This window comes from Hylobates moloch, unplaced genomic scaffold (genome assembly GCF_009828535.3).
Source record: "Hylobates moloch isolate HMO894 unplaced genomic scaffold, HMol_V3 SCAFFOLD_25, whole genome shotgun sequence".
NCBI lineage: Eukaryota > Metazoa > Chordata > Mammalia > Primates > Hylobatidae > Hylobates > Hylobates moloch.
The window spans coordinates 563481-583412 of NW_026652300.1; positions in this window are offsets into that span (position 1 = coordinate 563481).

Sequence of the window (19932 nt, forward strand, 5' to 3'; positions counted from 1 at the left end):
AACGTTCTTAAAGGAAAGAATTTCCAACCCAGAATTTCACATCTGACCAAACTAAGCTTCATAAATGAAGAATAAATAAGGACCTTTATAGACAAACAAATGCTAAGCAAATTTATTAACACAACACTTGCCTTGCAAAAGCTCCTGAATGAAGCATAAATATCGAAAGGAAAGACAATTACCAGTCACTACAAAAACACACATAAGTACACAGACCAGTGACACTATGGAGCAACCACATAAATAAGTCTGCAAAATAAAAAAACTAGCATTATAGTGATAGGATGAAATTCACATGTAGCAATGCTAATCTTAAATGTAACCTTTACATATAAAACATCCTTTAAGTCTATCAATACCATCTTCTGTAACTTCTTTTCATTTTCACTAACATCTATCAGCTCATAAGTGCAAGACCAGGCTAGATGGATAGAACAGCCCTTGGACACAAAATGTGTAGAGTCTGCTAGAGAATGTAATATGGAGCTACCAAAATAGCATCTAGAGAATGTAGGAAGTGCAACAGAGCTTTCCGTTCAAATCTCAGCTTTCTTGCTGAATTTGGCTAAATGAGGCTTATGAGCCTATTTCTTCCTCTGGAAGTGGAGAATATAGCAAGAAGCAGAAAGAATGGAAGGAGTGGGTGGGAAGAGCCTTAGGTTGGTGCCTGGTATGGAGGCTTCCATCCCATCTGGGCCACACACCATCGAGAGGCACATAAGGGCCTGGGGACAAAGAACACGCAGAGTTCTTATCTCCCATGAAGTAGAAAAATCAAACTATCAGGAACTGATTTGCCATTTCCCAGCCTATGCAACAGTGTGCTCCCACAAGGTTAGGTCCTGTGGCAAGGAGCACAGCAGGTTACCATGATTCCCATTAGACCAGAGGTATACTGTCCCCTACACTGCTTACCTAGATCCTCATGGTGGTTTCACTTTTTGCATCGGAAGAGTGTATTCTGTTTAGTAAGGAAAATATGTTCATTTAAGTCATGAGTGGCAGTTGGTAAGTACTGTGTCCACAGAGGAGGAGAGCATGCCTTCTTCTGGAGTTGCTGCTTTAGCATTCTATCATCCATTCAATCAGCCCCACTGCTGTAAGGCTGTACAGCATGTGGAAATGCCACTGAATATCCAGAGCTTCCACGCATTCGTGTACTTTGTTTTAAGAAAAATACAAGCACTGGTCACTATCAATATCAGTGGGGACACCATAGACTGCAGCCAGCTGCTGTTCTCCTTTTATGGTATTTTTCTAGGCAGGACCCTGACTGGGACGCGTCTGCAGTAGTACAGTGCAACCATCTATACAAGCCAAGGTAAAGTGGCAGCCATCAGACATAAGCAAAGGTTCTATGTAGTTTATCTGCCACTATTGCAGCAAAGGCCTGTGATGTTTCTGTGCATAGGACATTGTTGACGGTAAAGTACTACGTTTTTATATTGTAATGGTAGGCCACAGTTCTTCACTATGGCCAAAAGTGTATGTTGTCACTAGCACCTTATCCTCTTACACAGCCAGTTGACTACATATTCTCCAAGAACTTCCTCAAAGAGGGGAATGCAAGCTACCTCATCCTCCTGTTGATTTCCAGGTGGAGTGGTAGGAGTAAGGATATCCACATCGTAGCATTTCATGCATCCCCCAAATGCGATGGAAAATGTCCTTCTACATGTCAGCATGCCAAAGGGGCCAACCCACTACTTTCCCATCCTGTACTTTCCATTGTGGTATCTATATTGTAAGTTTCTTAAAAATGACCCAGTTATCAGTGCATAGTACTATTGGCTCTGGCTTGTGGAGGAGGACCATCCAGGGAGCTCACAACTCAATTCATTCCATAGTGTGTCTTTTAAAATTATTATTATTATACTTTAAGTTCTGGGGTACATGTGCAGAATGTACAGGCTTGTTACATAGTTCTACACATGCCATGGTGGTTTGCTGCATCCATCAACCCGTCAACTACATTATTTCTTCTAATGCTATCCCTCCCCTAGCCCCCCACCACCAAAGAGGCCCTGGTGTGTGATACTCACCTCCGTGTCCATGTGTTCCAATTATTCAATTCCAACTTATGAGTGAGAATGGGCAGTGTTTTGTTTTTTGTTCTTGTGTTAATTTGCTGAGAATGATGGTTTCCAGCTTCAGTCATGTCCCTGAAAAGGACATGAACTCATCCATTTTTGTGGCTGCATAGTATTCCATGGTATATATGTGCCTCAGTTTCTTTATCCAGTCTATCATTGATGAGAATTCAGGTTGGTTCCAAGGCTTTGCTAATATGAACAGTGCCACAATAAATGTACATGTGCATGTGTCTCTACAGCAGCGTGATTTGTAATCCTTTGGGTATATACCCAGTAATGGGATCACCGGGTCAAATGGTATTTCTAGTGCCAGATCCTTGAAGAATACAAAACTGGCTTCCACAATGGTTGAAATAATTTACACTCCCACCAACAGTGTAAAAGTGTTCCTATTTCTTCACATACTCTCCAGCATCTGTTTTTTCCTGACTTTAATGATCATCATTCTAACTGGTGTGAGATGGTATCTCATTGTGGTTTTGATTTGCATTTCTCTGATGGCCAGTGATGATGAGCATTTTCTCATGTGTCTGTTGGCTGCGTAAGTGTCTTCTTTTGAGAAGTGTCTGTTCCTATCCTTCACCCACTTTTTAATGGGGTTGTTTGTTTCTTGTAAATTTGTTTGAGTTCTTTGTAGATTCTAGATATTAGCCCTTTGTCAGATGAGTAGATTACAAAAATTTTCTCCCATGCTGTAGGTTGCCTGTTGTTCACTCTGATGGTAATTTCTTTTGCTGTCCAGGAGCTCTTTAGTTTAATTAGATGCCATTTGTCAATTTTGGCTTTTGTTGCTATTGCTTTTGGTGTTTTAGACATGAAGTCCTTGCCCACGCCTATGTCCTGAATGGTATTGCCTAGGTTTTCTTCTAGGGTTTTTATGGTTTTAGGTCTAACATGTAAGTCTTTAATCCATCTTGAATTAATTTTTATATAAGATGTAAGGAAGGGATCCAGTTTCAGCTTTCTACATATAGCTAGCCAGTTTTCCCAGCGCCATTTATTAAATAGAGAGTCCTTTCCCCATTTGCTTGTTTTTGTCAAGTTTGTCAAAGATCAGATAGCTGTAGATGTGTGGCATTATTTCTGAGGCCTCTGTTCTGTTCCATTGGTCTATATATCTGTTTTGGTACCAGTATCATGCTGTTTTTGTCACAGCAATCTTGTGGTATATTTTGAAGTCAGGTAGTGTGATGCCTCCAGCTTTGTTCTTTTGGTTACAATTGTCTTGGCTATGCAGGCTCCTTTTTTGTTCTGTATGAAATGTAAAGTAGTTGGTTCCAACTCTGTGAAGAAACTCAGTGGTAGCTTGCTTGAGATGGCATTGAATCTATAAATTACTTTGGGCATATGGCCATTTCGATGATACTGATTCTTCCTGTCCATGAGCATGGAACATTTTTCCATTTGTTTGTGTCTTCTTTTATTTCCTTGAGCAGTAGCTTGTAGTTCTCCTTGAAGAAGATCTTCACATTCCTTGTAAGGAATGTGTAAGACCTTTTATTCCTAGGTCTTTTATTGTCTTTATAGCAATTTTAAACGCGAGTTCACTCATGATTTTTTTCTCCATTTGTCTATTATTGGTGTATAGGAATGCTTGTGGTTTTTGCATGTTGATTTAGTATTTTGAGACCTTGTTGAAGTTGCTTATCAATTTAAGGAGTTTTTGGGCTGAGATGATGGTGTTTTCTAACTATATAATCATGTCATTTGCAAGGAGAGACAATTTGACTTTCTCTTTTCCTAATTAAATACCATTTATTTCTATCTTTTGCCTGATTTCCCTGGCCAGAACTTCCAATACTATGTTGAATAGGCGGATGACAAGATATCTTTGTCTTGCGCAAGTTTTCAAAGGGAATGCTTCCAGTTTTTTCCAATTTTGTATGATATTGGCTTTGGATTTGTCATCAATATCTCTTATTATTTTAAGATATGTTCCCTCAATGCCTCGTTTATTGACAGTTTTTGGCATGAAGGGCTGTTGAATTCAAGGCCTTTTCTGTGTCTGTTGAGATAATCATGTGGTTTTTGTCATTGGTTCTGTTTATGTGATAGATTGCTTTTATTGATTGGTGTATGTTGAACTAGCCTTGCATCCCAGGGATGAAGCAGACTTGATTGTAGTGGATAAGATTTTGATGTGCTGCTAGATTTGATTTGCTAGTATTTTATTGAAGATTTTTCATCGATGTTCATCAAGGATATCAGCCTGAAATTTTTTTTTTCGTTGTGTCTCTTGCAGGTTTTGGTATCAGGACTATATTGGCCTCATAAAATGAGTTAGGGAGGATTCCGTCTTTTTATATTGTTTGGAATAGTTTCAGAACAAATGGTGCCATCTCCTCTTTGTACCTCTGGTAGAAGTTAGTTGTGAATCCATCTGGTCCTGGACATTTTTTGGTTGGTAGGCTAATTGGTGCCTTAATTTCGGAACTTCTTATTGGTCTGTTCAGGGGTTCGATTTCTTCTTGTTTTACTCTTGGGAGGGTCATATGTTTAGGAATGTATCCATTTCTTCTGGATTTTCTAGTTTTTTGAGTAGAGGTGTTCATAGTATTCTCTGATGGTAGTTTGTATTTCTTGTGGGATGGGTGGTGATAACCCCTTTATCATTTTTTTACTGCATCTAATTGATTTTTCTCTCTTTTCTTCTTCATTAGTCTGGCTAGTGGTCAATCTATTTTGTTGAGCTTTTCAAAACACAAAATCCTGGATTCACTGACTTTTTAAAAGAGTTTTTCATGTCTCTATCACCTTTTGTTCTGCTCTGATCTTAGGTATTTCTTGTCTTATGCTAAATTTGAGTTTGTTTGCTCTTGCTTCTCTGGTTATTTTAATTGGGATGTTAGAGTGTTAATTTTTTTATCTATCCTTCTTTCTGATGTGGGCATGTAATGCTATAAATTTCCCTCCACACACAGAGATTCTGGGATACTGTGTCTTTGATCTTATTGGTTTCAAAGAACATCTATTTCTGCCTTAATTTTCTTACCCAGTATTCATTCAGGAGCAGATTGTCCAATTTTCATGTAGTTTTGTAGTTTTGAGTGAGTTTCTTTATCTTGGGTTCTAATTTGATTGCACTGTGGTGTGAAAGACTGTTTGTTAAATTTCCATTCTTTTCCATTTGCTGAGGCACGCCTTATTTCCAATTACGTGGCCAATTTTAGAATAAGTGCAATGTGGTGCTGAGAAGAATGTACATTCTCTTGATTTGGGGTGGAGAGTTCTGTAGATGTCTATTAGGTCCTCTTTGTCCAGAGCTGAGTTCAAGTCCTGGATTTTCTTGTTAATTTTCTTTCTTGTTGATCTGTATAATACAGACAGGGCAGTGTTAAAGTCTCCCATTATTATTGTGTGGGACCCCAAGTCTCATTGTAGGTCTCTAAAAACTTGCTTTATGAATCTGAGTGCTTCTGTATTGGGTGCATATATATTTAGGATAATTAGCTCTTCTTGTTGCATTGATGCCTTTATCATTACATAATGCCTTTCTTTTTCTCTTTTGATCTTTGTTGATTAAAGACTGTTTTATTAGAAACTAGGATTGCAAACCTTGCTTTTTTTTCCCCTTCCACTTGCTTGGTATATATTCCTCCACCCTTTTATTTTGAGCCTATGTGTGTCTTTGCTCATGAGATTGGTCTCCTGAATACAGCATACTGATGAGTCTTGACTGGCTATCAAATTTGCCAGTCTGTGTCTTTTATGTGGGGCATTAGGCTGTTTATATTTAAGGTTAATATTGTGATGTGTGAATGTTATCCTGCCATTATGATGCTACTTGGCTATTTTGCCCATTAGTTGATGCAGTTTCTTCATAGCATCAATGGTCTTTACAATTTGGTATATTTTTGCAGTGGCTGGTACCAGTTGTTCTTTTCCTTGTTTAGTGCTGCCATTATCATGCTAGTTGGCTCTTTTGCCTGTTAGTTGATGCAGCTTTTTTTCACAGTGTCAATTGTCTTTACAATTTGGTATGTTTTTGCAGTGGCTGGTAATGGTTGTTCTTTTCCCAGTTCAGTGCTTCCTTCAGGAGCTGTTGTAGGGCAGGCCTGGTGGTGACAAAATCTCTCACCAATTCCTTCTCTGTAAAGGATTTTATTTCTCTTTTGCTTATTTAGCTTAGTTTTGCTGGATGTGAAATCCTGGGTTGAAAAATCTTTTCTTTAAGAACGTTGAATATTGGCCCCCACTCTCTTGTGGTTCATTGGGCTTCTACGGAAAGATCCACTGCTAGTCTACCTGGCTTCACTTTGTGGATAATCTGACCTTTCTCTCTGGTTGCCCTTAAAATTTTTTCCTTTGCTTCAACCTTGGGGAATCTGATGATTATGCGTCTTGGTATTGCTCTTCTCAAGGAATATCTTTGTGGTGTTCTCTGTATGTCCTGAATTTGAATGTTGGCCTGCCTTGCTGGGTTGGGAGATTCTCCCAGATAATATCCTGAAGAGTGGTTTCCAAGTTGGTTCTATTCACCCCATCACATTCAGGTACACCAATCAAACATAGATTTGGTCTTTTCCCATATTTCCATATTTCTTGGAGTCTTTGTTCATTTTTTTCACTCTTTTTTCTCTAATCTTGTTTTCTTGCTTTATTTCATTGAGTTGGTCTTCAATCTCTGACATCCTTTCTTCCACTTGATTGGTACAGCTATTGATAATTGTATATGCTTCAAAAAGTTCTCGTGCTGTGTTTTTGAGCTCCATCAGGTCATTTATATTCTTCTTTAAACTGATTATTCCAGTTAGAATTCATCTAACGTTTATTCAATGTTCTTAGCTTCCTTGAATTGGGTTAAAACATGCTCCTTTAGCTTGCAGGAGTTTATTACCCACCATCTGAAGGCTACTTCCATCAATTTGTCAAAGTCATTTTCCATCCAGTTTTGTTTCCTTGCTGGTGATGAGTTGTGGTCCTTTGGAAGGGAAGAGGTGTTCTGGTTTCTGGAATTTTCAGCATTTTTGCGCTGGTTTCTCCCTGTCTTCATGGATTTATCCACCTTTAGTCTTTGAAGTCGGTGACCTTTGGGTGGGACCTCTGAGTGGATATCCTTTTTGTTGATGTTGCTAGTATTCCTTTCTGATTGTTAGTTTTCCTTCTAACAGTCAGGAGCCTCTTCTGCAGGTCTGCTGGAGTTTGCTGGAGGTCTGCTTTGACCCTTTTTACCTGGGTATGACCAGCAGAGGATGCATACCAGCAAAGACTGCTACTTGTTCCTTCCTCTGGAAGCTTTGTCCCACAGAGGCATCTGCCAGATGCCAGCCAGAACTCTCCTGTATGAGGTGTCTGTCGGCCCCTACTGGGAAGTGTCTCCTAGTCAGGATACATAGGGCTCATGGACCCACTTGAGGAGGCAGTCTCTTCCTTATCAGAACTCCAATTCCGTGCTGGTAGATCTGCTTTTGTCTTCAGAGCTTCCAGGTAGGGACGTTTAAGTCTGCTGAAACTGTGCCCACAACTGCCACTTCCCCCAGGTGCTCTGTCCCAGGGCAGTGGGGGCTTTAATCCATAAGTCCCTGACTGTGGCTGCTGCGTTTTTTTCAGAGATGCCCTGCCCAGAGAGGAGGCAGTCTGGGTGCATAGGCCTTGCTAAGCTGGGCTGGGCTATGCCCAATTTAAAATTCCGACAGCTTTGTTTATACTGTTAGGCTGAAACTGCCTACTAAAGCCTCAGCAATTGTGGACACCCCTTCCTACACCAAGCTTGAGCATCTCCCAGGTTCAAGCAATTCTCCTGCCTTAGCCTTCCAAGTAGCTGGGATTATAGGTGCCTGCCACTAAACCCAGGTAGTTTTCTTTGTATTTTAAGTAGAGTTGGGTTTTCACCATGTTGGCCAGGCTGGTGTTGAACTCCTGACCTCGTGATTCACCCTCCTCAGCCTCCCAAAGTTAAGGGATTACAGACAGGAGCCAATGTGTCTGGCCCTGTCTGATTTTTTTATCCCCACTTTCATAGCCCATCTCTTGATGTTATTTGTCCTTACAACTCATAGAAGTTGCCATACATGACAGTGCACTCAGCCCCAGTCTCCACCACAGCATGTATAGTCTGTTTATTCTTAGGTTACTAGTGTCAAGTTAGTTATACCTGTGCCCTTAGTCACCAGACACTCTGGGCACCATTACATTTATCAGGATTCTGTGGCCATGGCCTTCATTCTAATCTAAAGTGTTTGGCATGTGCCAGATGTAATAAGCTGACCCTGGGGTTATTTGGTGAACCACTGTGCTGGCTTCAGCTTCTGCCACAGCTTAATCAGGACAGCATGAGTGTGTATCTATTTTCACAGTAGGTGTGTTGTTACTCCCAACTTGTACCACATTACATTTATTGGTGCTTCAACCTGGCAGGCCCGTTGGCTTTCATCTGTCTTTTCACTCATTTGTTTTCCATCCCAGCAGGAGACAACCCTTGCTTACACAGTTTCTCCTAAATGAGTAATCACTTGGACGATACAATACACTGGCTGTCCTATCATAACGGCTCAGGAGAGACACAAATATGCCATAATATTGTTTGGGTGCCAACAGTAGGGTTGCATTTTTCATATGGGCAGTAAACAATTCGTTGTTGGGATATGATAATATTTGACATAGATTGAAATATTTTATCCCTGATTCCCAGCGTATATCCTGCAATTCTTCGACAGTGTTCCATCCATCACAAAGGAGACATGGGGATGTTTTCTTTATTTGCCCAGATCCCTTTGCAGCCCACAACCACCCAGCTAAAAAGGAGGATGGCTCATTATGGGCACCAAAGTGGTATGGTCTCAGGGATAAGTGGTTGGTGATGAAAGCTGTTTTACTCATCTCAAGTCTAGAGAGCATAATACTCTCCACCCCTCTGTTCCAGAGACAGAGAAATCTCCCTAGGCCCAACTCTCTCCCCCTTTGTCTCAATCTATTTCCCAGTTCCACCAATTCCACAGTCGTATAATCCCACATAGTGGTATTTTGCCATCTTTCAGTGGAGGTGCAGTTGATGGATCTTTATCTTTTTAATGACCACCAGATGAACATAGACAAAGGGAAAATCTATGGGCTTATTGCAGTTCTCACTGTCCTCTCACCTAGAGCTTTTCATGGGATCCCAGGACTTAGGGTTTCAGCATGATTTTGTTATGATAGCCCTGATTTGTCGATATGATAGCTGACATCTTTTCAGATGGGTTTTGTGGCAAGCTAGGGTCTCCATTTTGCCATGCTGCCCCCAGAGGCAAGACAGTAAGGTCTCCAGCATTTCAGCCTTAACTAATCTGGCATCTGTTTCTAGTTGCAGCTTGTTTTGTAACTGGTAAACTTTCACCTGCACTGCAAACTCAGCCTCAGTGGTTGAAGGCAGTTGGCAGCAGACAGCCAATCACAGCTCAGGCTCCTGACTTATGCTTAGATGGATCCACTCCTTGCAACAACTTTTCCAGAAGTTCAGCATTTTTAAGGTATCCCCATATTCATGTGGTAAGCTCAATCCATCAAGGATAGTGGCTGTTGAGCTCCACACAGATGTAAATGGCCAGCCTAGGACTTTCCTCATAGATTCCTCCTTTCTTAACCCCACTATGTCAGCCCTCATCAGGTTTTTTGTGACCTCCTGAAAGATTTACCAATTGATGTGGTGTAACCACTATTGACTCCAATAGAGATGACAGCAGGTAACTGAGGCCAAAAGAAAAGACCTGGATCCATCAAACAAAGACACAGGGTATACTGTGGGGACATACATATGGGGTGTTCAGTGGCAGTGGGCTGGACAGAAAGATCACTACCATTTGCAAAAAGCATGCAGTTTCTGTAGCCTTTTTACTTAGTACCCTCCACTGAGCAACCTCCATTTAACCCCAAACAAATGGGTTTGAATGTACAGCTTGCATTTGAAGATATAGGTCAGAGGTTTTCATGTCCTTGAGAGATAAGGAGTGAATCTCTAGGTTGGCCACTCCCACATCTCTTTCCTTATAGGTTAGTTCCTTATAGCATTAACCTGCTTCTGTACTAGATGGAAAACAGGTTCTCATCTTGTTGATGATAGGAAACTCACTGCATAAAAAGCTGTTGGTGCTAAAGGAAAATAGGTGAAAAAAAGAGCATACCAAAACCTGTGGGATATAGCAAAAGAAATGCTAAGAGGAAAGTTCATAGCCTTAACTTCCTACATCAAAATAGTAGAAGAATTACACATTAACAATGTAACAATGCACTTCAGTGGACAAGCAAAGTGAGAAAAAAAAAAAATAAGAACAACAACAAAAGAATAAGCATCAGAGTGTAAGAAGAGTTTGAACAAGACCAACTCCATCTTGAATAGGGGCTGGTTAAAATGAGGCTGAGTCCTACGGGGCTGCATTCCCAGATGGTTAAGGCATTCTATGTCACAGGATGAGATAAGGCTTGGCATAGGTTACAGGTTACAGGTCACAAAGTCCTTGGTGATATTACACGTTGCAGTAAAGAAGCCAGCAAAAATATACCAAAATGAAGATGGCAATGAGAACCTGTTTGTCCTCACTGCTACACTCCCACCAGTGCAGAGACAGTTTACAAATGTCATGGCAACGTCAAAAAGTTACTCTATATGGTCTAAAAAGGGGAAACATGACTAATCCACCTGTTGTTTAGCATATAATCAAGAAATAACCATAAAAATGGGCAACTAACAACCTTTGGAGCTGCTTTGTCTATGAAGTAGCCATTCTTTTATTCCTTTACATTTCTAATGAACTTACCTTCACTTTACTCTATGAACTTGCCCTAAATTCTTTCTTGAACAAGATCCAGGAGCCCTCCCTTGGAGTCTGGGTTGCAACCCCTTTCCAGTAATATATTTCTGGCAAGTGCTGAAAGGACAAACTGAAGTGACTCCTGACCCAAAGGAAAATTATCTGCATGTGCCAATTATCTGACTTTCGGTAAGTGGGGTGCATTCACCCTGGTAAAGTGACAGCGTTAGATACTCAACTTAGGGGAGTTATAGTCTCTCCTAAGACAGAGTATGTTAAAGGCTCCTCTTAATAAAAGGCAAAGATATTTGCCCCAACTTGAGTTTGAGGCCCAACTTAAAACTGTTAAACTTCTTCCTAAGATTTAGGGGGTTAGATGCTCCTCTCAGTAAACTCCTTCTAAGTTAAGAGGAGGTTTGGCACTGTGAGATGTTAACTGTTATTCTTTTTTGATTAATCTGCCTTGCAATCTTTGCTAGTGGCTGTGGATAACAGGATTAGGGAATTATAGGATCCTGGAACATGGGAAGCCTTTTTTTTCCCCCTAAAGGGGGACACTTGAGAGCTGATAGGACTGATAACTCTAATGTCATAAAATCATTAACAGTTTTCAAATTTGAGGAACTCAGAGTGAAAGCTAAATTTGCTTAAAAATACTGCATCAAAATTCTCTAATCTGTAAATAACTCAAAGGAAAAATGTTTTCTTGACTCTTCTTTAACCAGAGCAGCAGATTTTTAAATAAGATCTTATTTTTGAACCTTGGAACTGCCACTCACATGCTAAGCAGCTCTCGTCGTATGATAATTATCAGGCATTGTACAATCTGGCAGCTCTTCACATGGTTAGAGACAGTATTAAGGAAAAAGGAGGCTCTCGGCTCATGAGTGTATCCTCTTTGTATCTTCCAGGTAGCAAGATTCTTTGTAAAACATTATTGATTTATCAAGAAACTTTTGGGCACCATTATTTCCATTAGCATGGGGGAAGCTTCAGTTAACATCCCATAGCAAGGCAGTAAATGCCCCTCAAGTGAAAATGTTCTAGTTCAGTCACTGACATTGGGAAGTATTCATAGGCATATGATAGAAGCCTCAGTAAGTGCTCCACAATGGCTGAGAAGTGGAGGATTCGTTCTATCACTCCAGATTCTACCTTACATTCTGTGGGCTCAGGCAGTCTTACTAGTTCCTGTTTAGCATGTCCAATTTAAATAACACTTCTCAAAGGGCAGATTTATGTGCCTCCAGTTGTTGTTTTTCTCCCTTTAGCTTCTTCAGGTTGAATACATGCCTTCAGTTTTACAGTACTACTTAGCGGAAACATCCCTGAGTCAGATACATTGGTACCCATTTTCATAACACATTTAGGTAAAGGAGTCAAAACTACCTTACAGAAAGCCTTTATAAACACTCAAATTTCATAATCCTACTGTGTCTGGAGTTGGTTCCTGACTGTAGATTCATGGTCTCACTGATTTCAACAATAAAGCTGCAGAACTCTGCGGTGTGCAGAGATGAGTGCAGACCCAAAGAGGGATCAGCAATATTTATTGTGAAAAGCAAAAGAACAAAGCTTCCACAGTGTGGAAGAGGACCTGAGCGGGTTGCTGCTGCTGGCTGGGGTGGCCACCTTTTATTCCCTTATTTGTCCCTGCCCATGTCCTGCTGATTTTAGTGTTGTTTGGCCCATTTTACAGAATGCTGATTGGTCCAACTTACAGGAGGCTGACTAATCAATTTTACAAACGTCTAGCTAGCTACAGAGCACTGATTGGTGCATTTTTACAGAGCACTGATTGGTGCATTTCACAAAGCTCTTGTAAGACAGAAAAGTTCTCTGCAGGCGTGGTGGCTCATGCCTGTAATCCCAGCACTTTGGGAGGCTGAGGCCAGTGGATCACAGGATCAGCAGATCGAGACCATCCTGGCTAACACAGTGAAACACCGTCTCTACTAAAAATACAAAAAATTAGCTGGGCATGGTGGCACGCACCTGTAGTCCCAGCTACTGGGGAGGCTGAGGCAGGAGAATGGTGTGAACCTGGGAGACAGAGCTTGCAGTGAGCTGTAATCATGCCACTGCACTCCATCTTGGGTAACAGAGCAAGACTCTGTCTCAAAAAAAAAGAAAAGTTCTCCAAGTCCCCACTTGACCCAGGAAGTCCAGCTGGCTTCACCTCCCAATCACCTCTCTAAACAGGACACCCCAATTGCTGTTGGGAATTGGGCAATGACTGCTCTAGTTACTTCCTGCTGGCTTGAGGTGAAGAAGGGGCCCTACAGTGGTAGTGTCCTCCAGAGGGGAAATCTCTAGGCCAGTCAAAGGGCCAGTGGGTTGATCCAGGGGTCCTTGGTAGCAGTTGTGAATTGAACTCATTTGGGGTTTCATATGTAAGACCATCTGTAACTTGATGCTCTCTGTCCTGCAGGAAACAAATTTGAGAAGGAGATTAAAAATACAGGCCCCAAAGGCTAGTAATAGCAAGATGGATATCATGGGACCTAGAAAGGAGAAAAGCCATGACACCCAACTCCAGATATCAGTATAAAAATTTGAAAGGTGTTGTCTGATTTCAGAAGCCTTTTCCTGTAAACACTGGGCAGCGTCTTGGCCTATCCCTGACTGGTTAGTATAAAAGCAACACTCTTTCCCTAAAAAGGTTCAGAGTCTTCCTTTCTCAGCAGTGAGGAGTTCTAGGACTCAGTGGTTTTGGAGATTCACTGTGCCAAAGAGTCTATTTGGGATTGTAGAGTAAGGATAGATTTCGTTATTTATTGCAAGATGTCTGAGAAATCCTTTCAGAGTGTGTGGTAGCAGGATAATGGAGTAGATCAACTGGCTATTCCAATTCCTGTAGCAGTGGCCATTCCTAACCCTATAAATAGGGGAATTTGTTGTATGGCCCTCTGCTGGAGGACTTGAGCTTTGAGGGGCACTGATAGAGTCTGATTTCCTGGGGCTATGTTAATGATGGGACTTAGGAAGACTAAGGTGCAGGTAGCTGTCCAGTTGGGGGGGAGGTAGATATAGGTTGAAGTTGGACATAAGAAGAATATGCCTTGGCTGGTTAGACAGAACTGGTTGTATGTTAAAAAGGTGTGTGAGTTTGTTGTTTTATTTTCCCATACTCCTAGAGGCCTTGCCTAGGTAGCTCTGGTGAGCAGCTGGAAAGGAGTGTTGGGAGCAAACTGAGTGGCTCCCTGTGTTTTATTTTCCCATTGGAGCAATCACCATTTTTTTTTATCTACAAGGAATCATTCAAGGAAGTGATAGAAAGAGGGGATGAGAAGGCATTCATTAGTGGTGGGGACGTGGCTGCAGGGTGTCCAGAGGTGAATGGTCATGCAGGGAGTATATTTGCCATTACAAAACCTCGATTATTTGTTAAGCAGGGAGGAGCTGATGATTTTTGGAGGCCCTGAGTGGATATACTGTCCTAATGGAGCTGTTTGGGTGACTCAAAAGTTACTATGATCAGTTGAGGCTTGAAGTTGTAGGGTGTAATTACACTGATGGGATAGTAGGGGCCCCAGGGCCAGGCCTGATAACACGTTGCCTTGGAAGCATAAAGGAGCTTGGAATATTAAGACAGTATCCTTGGTTACAGGGTCGAGAACTGGCTTTTCATTGCTTGTGCAATAGATGAGGTTGGAAAGGTAAGAAGATAAAAGTTGGAATGTGCCTCCTGTTGGGGTATACTTCTTCCTATCAGAGATGGGGAAGTCACCTATTGATTGCATATTTAGAAGTTGGAAAGGGTCTTTTTGTTCATAGTGAGGGTTTTACATTAAGTTAGTAAAGACCCATTTTTTTTTTTACACGAACGGGAATGGCAATGTAAGCAGTGGTTGATAGAGAGATACAAAGCCAACAGTCATTTGTCGGGGTATTAGACTGCTTTAACAGAGAGTGGGCTAAGTTGAGAGTGTTGTAGAGGTAATCAGGAAGGGAGGGGAGACTGTGTGGGGTATCCAAGGAAGCAGGAGGGATAGATAGGCAAAGAATAAGTTGGATGGTAATGAGAGTGCCCTGAAAGATGAGGTCACTTTATCCAGTCTGAGTTAAAGGTAGGAGTAAATTACTGTCAGGAGGCGAAGCTTGATGTGATTAGGATTTTCATCCCAGCAGGAGCTACAGTATATAGTCCTTTTGCAAAGAGTATGGTTAGTATGCTGCTTAATAATGTGATGAAACAGTAAAAGGATTTCATTAAAGGGGCAAGGAGAGGAGGTAAAGATTATGTAGGCTTTCACTTACCTTTTTTAAGTAAGAAGGAGTTTTTTCTCAGAATAAGCTGTAGGAGTCTTTTTAGTCTGGGATGTTTCCTTCCAAAAGAGTCCTCCAACGGCTCCAATGCAAGTCCTCCAATGGCTTACAGGTACATTGTGGCTGGTCTGGCTGATCTTGGGACTCCTGAGCTGTCAGTCTCACAGATTCCTCAGGGGGTGTCAAAAGTTTAGCTCGGGTGTGGTGAATCCAAGATTCCACTCTTGCCACCTTAACTGCAGTGAGGGTCGAGAGGATTACTGAGTATGGTCCTTCCCACAAAGAATCCATAGATTGTGAGGTAGAGGGCAGAGATTTGACCAACACTAGATCTCCTGGTTGAAACAACTCTGTTCCCTTTTCTCTGTGACATCCTTCAGGTAGATTTTTAAGGTTTTTGTTGATATTTTGCCAAAGGAGTTATATCTTTGACCAAGTTGGCCATTTCCTGATCAAGTAGGAGGTCATTTGTGAGAAATGGTCATCCATACAGCATTTTATATAGAATGAGCCCCATTTTGTGAGGAGAATTTCAGATTCCCAAGAAGGCCATAGGCAAGAGAGTAGGCCATGGGAGATGAGTTTCTTGTGTTAGTTTCCTTCCTTAAGTGCCTCTTGAGTGTTTCATTTGCCTTCTCCACCTTCCCTGAGGATTGTGGCCTTCAGGTGCAGTGAAGGTGACATTGTATCCCCAGTGCCCTGGAAATTCCCTGAGCTATTGTGGCTTTAAAAGCTGGACTGTTGTCATGTTGTAAGCTTTCAGGAAGCTGAAATCTAGGAATTATAACCACTTCCTGAGCCTTCTTTGTCTTGCAGGGGAAGGCTTCTATGCAATTTGTAAAGATATCAACACAGACCAACAAGTATTAAAAATCTCTTTGACTTAGGCATATGGGTGAAGTCTAACTGCCTATAGGTCACTATCTCCAAGATATCTGTTGATAGTGACCTATTCTTTGTTCCCCCAGAGGGCCTTTATGATAGACCAAGGGATTATACCTTTGGCACACCTCAGAGTCTTTGACTACTTGTCAGATGGTCTGGAGGAGATTTGGCCCTGTAAATAGGGATTTGGCCATTGGATGAGTGTTCTCAATACCCATATGAAAAGTTTGTTGGAGGGTTTTAAGTATTTTCCACTGGCTGGCTTTGGGTAAGAGTACCTTTCCCTCTTCTGTCATTAACTACCCCAGAGGAGAAAACTATGCCCCAGTGAAAATGTCCATTCTGTTTCAATTGGTGAATATTGGGGCTTAATCTCTTGGAGAGGTTTGTTCCATACCAAATGTCTTTCCGTAGGTACTTCTAACGGGAGGTTCCACCTGGCAGAAATTTTAACCTCAACATATGCCCAACAGTTTCCTTCTGCCTTTTCTCTACCTTTTTGATGACTTTGGCAGTGTCAGACTCCCAAGTCCTTGACATTTTACACTGCATACCATAACTCTATGATTTCCTTGTAGTATTCAGTGGGGGTTCCTATAGAGGTTAGGAACTTCCTTTCTTTCCATATTGCAGCATGAGCATGTAGGATTAGATAAGCATACTTGCTATCTGTATATATATTAATTCATTTTCCCTTTCCCAGTTCTAAGTCTCAGGCAATTGCCACTAGTTCTGCTAACTAGGTAGTGGTCCCTGGGGGAAGAGGCTTACTTTCAAGTACAGTTACATCACTAACTATGGCATAACCTGCCCTTCATATCCCATTCCCCACAAATGAGCTTCCGTCATTATATAGGTTAAGGTCAGGATTAGCTAATGGGACTTCTAGGAGTTAACCTTGGGTGGTGTAAGTCTGGACTATAATTTGTTGGCAGTCATGCTCAATTGGTTCCCCATCCTCTGGGAGAAAAATGGCAGGGTTGAGCGTCACACACATACGTATTTGAAGAACTGGTCCCTCAAGGAGTAGTACCTGGTATCTAAGTAGGGGGTTGTCGGATAGCCATAAACTTCCTTTGTCACCTAGGATCCCATTTACATCTGAGTAGTTCAGTTGTGAGATCCGCTCCTTGTATAATTTTGATAGCCTGTGATACTACAACAGCCACTGCCACAACTACCCATAAACAGTGTGGCCAGTCTTTTGCTACTATATCAATTTCCTTACTTAGGTAGGCCACTGGTTGTGGGGTTGTCCCCTGAGTCTGAGTAACAACTCCAAGAGCTATTCCTGCTCTCTCTGTGACAAATAAAGAGAAGTTTTGTCCTGTAGGAAGCCTTTTAAGGCTGAATCTTATACTGGGGCCTGCTTTAAGGTTTTGAAGACTGTTTCTGCCCCTGGTTCCCATTCTACTAGATGAGTATTTGCCTTCTGGGTCTCCTTGATTAGAGTATAGAGGGGCCTGTCTATGTTGCTGTATCTGAGGATCCACAACTGGCAAAAGCCAGTGATCCCAAGGAAACCCCACAACCATTTTAATGTCTTAGAGCAAGGATAAGCCAGTATAAGTGTATTCATTCCTTGCTGAGGGCCCTGGTTCCTCTGGCTAAGATTAGGCAAAAATATTTGACTTGTAGTCAGAGCTGCTCCTTCAATTTAGACACCTTGTACACTGGGTTAGCTAGAAAGTTCAAAAGATCTAGAGTAGCCTGCTGGCATAAGGCTTCTAAACTTTTAGCCAAAAGTAAATCATCCACATACTGAAGGACCAGAGTGCCTGGACTTGAGAAGTGGACTAGATCTGGGGCAGTGCCTGACCAAACAGATGAGGGCTATCTCTAAACCCTTGAGGCAATGCTGTTCACTAAGTTGGGATGTGTGGTTGGTAGGATCCTCAAAAGCAAAGAGAAACTGGGAGTCAGAGTGCAGGGAAATACAGAATGCATTTTTGAGCTCCAGAACAGTGAACCATTCTGCTTCCTCTGGAATTTGAGAGAGCAGGTTATAGGGGTTGAATACAACTGCATGTAGAAAAATTACTGCCTAATTGATGAGTATAAGATCTTGCACGCATCTACTCTGACTGTTCAGTTTTTGTACTCCTAGTATTGGGGTGTTGCTGGGACTGCTATATTTTCTTACTAAGCCTTGACCTTTTAAATGTCTAACAATATCCTGTAATCCTTTATGGCTTCAGGCCTTAAGGGATATTGCCTTTGATAAGGAAATTGGTAGGGTCTTTTATCCAGATTTGGACTGGGCAGGCATTTTTTGCCCTTCAAAATTGTCCTTCCAATGCCCAGACTTCAGGCTTGATTCCCTCCTCAAGCAGGGGACAACAAATGGGTCACGTGTCCTCCATATTCATATAGATAATAGCTCCAGCTTTGAGTAATATATCCCTCCCTTATAAGGCTGTGGGACTTTCAGGCATAACAAGAAAGCCATGTGAAAAGAGCAAAGTCTCTCAATTACAACTGAGAATGTTGGAGAAATATCTGGTTAGAGGCTCTCCCAGGATTCTTCAGATGGTAGTGGGCCTTGAGGACAGCCATCTAGGACAGGAGGTTAACACTGAGAAGGCCATGCCAGTGTCCAGGAGGAAGTCAATTTCCTGGTCCTCAATGGTTAAACATATCCAGAGCTCAGTGAGGGTGATAACATGAGCTGGCACTTGCCCTGGACACCTTCAGTCCTGTTGTTGGATCATCTGGTTAGGGGCTTCTGGCCCAGAGAACCATTGCCATCTGGGGGAGTGTGCCTTCCAGTGATTGCCTTGGCATAGTGGACATGGGTGAGGGGGAAGCTTGTTTCTCATTGGACAATCTTTTTTGAAGTGTCCTTGCAAACCACACTGATAGCAAGCCCTATAGGGTGATTGGCCTGCTCCATTTTCTGTCCTTTCTGAACCACCAAGGTTTGTTTTTCGGAGGGACATAACTAACATTGTGGCCTTCCCTTATCTCACTTTTCCTTTTCAGCCTGTTCCTCTCAGTCCTTACTATAGAACAGCAACGTTGCCAGATTTAATAATGCCTCCAGATTTTGTTCAGGGCCCAGGGCTCACTTTTGGAGCTGTCTCTTGATATCTGTAGCTGATTGGGTAATAAATTTATCTTTTAAGATCAATTGACCCTCGAATGAGTCAGGTGACAGGGGAGTATATTTTCTCATGGCCTCCAGTAGCCACTCAAAGAAGGCAGAAGGACTTTCTTCCTTGCCCTGAGTTATGTTGGACATCACTGAATAATTCATGGGCTTTTTCCTAATTCTCCTTAGTCCTTCTAGAACACAGGTCAGCAGATGTTTATGACTCCAGTCCCCATGATTTGAGTCTAGGTCCCAGTGGAGATCCATACTAGGGATGGCTTGCTGACCAGTAGGGAATTTGTCCCTTTCTTCAGCTATCATTCTATCATTTACTTGACTAAGTTACCAGGTATCTCCAAACTCTTGGGTGCAGCTAAAGCCAAATTATTTTCATTAAACACCAGGATTTGTTCTAACAAAAGCATGATATCTATCTAATTGAGGTCAAAGGTTTGCCCTAGACCATGTAAGACATCTATATAACTAACAGGATCATCTGAAAACTTCCCCGGATCTACCTTGATCTGCTTTAAATCAGAGAGAGAGAAGAGGACATGTACCCAGGTTGGGCCAAATTCCCCTTCCCCTACAGCTTGAAGGGGACATAACCGATAACCCAGGGATTTTTTGTGGTCCCTTGGAGATTTCTTTGCTTGTTTCTTTCTGGGTGGGGGAGATTAGAGGAGGCTTGTCACTAATAGGAAGTGGAGCTGTAAGAAGGCTAGATATGGACATAAGTTGAGAAGTCCTCCTTTGGGATGTAAATTGCAAGTTTTGCATAATTGTGGATTCATCTTCAATGAAAAGAACGCTTGGACATAAGGTATTTCCCTCCATTTGCCTTCCCTCTTAAAGTAAAGGTCAAGCT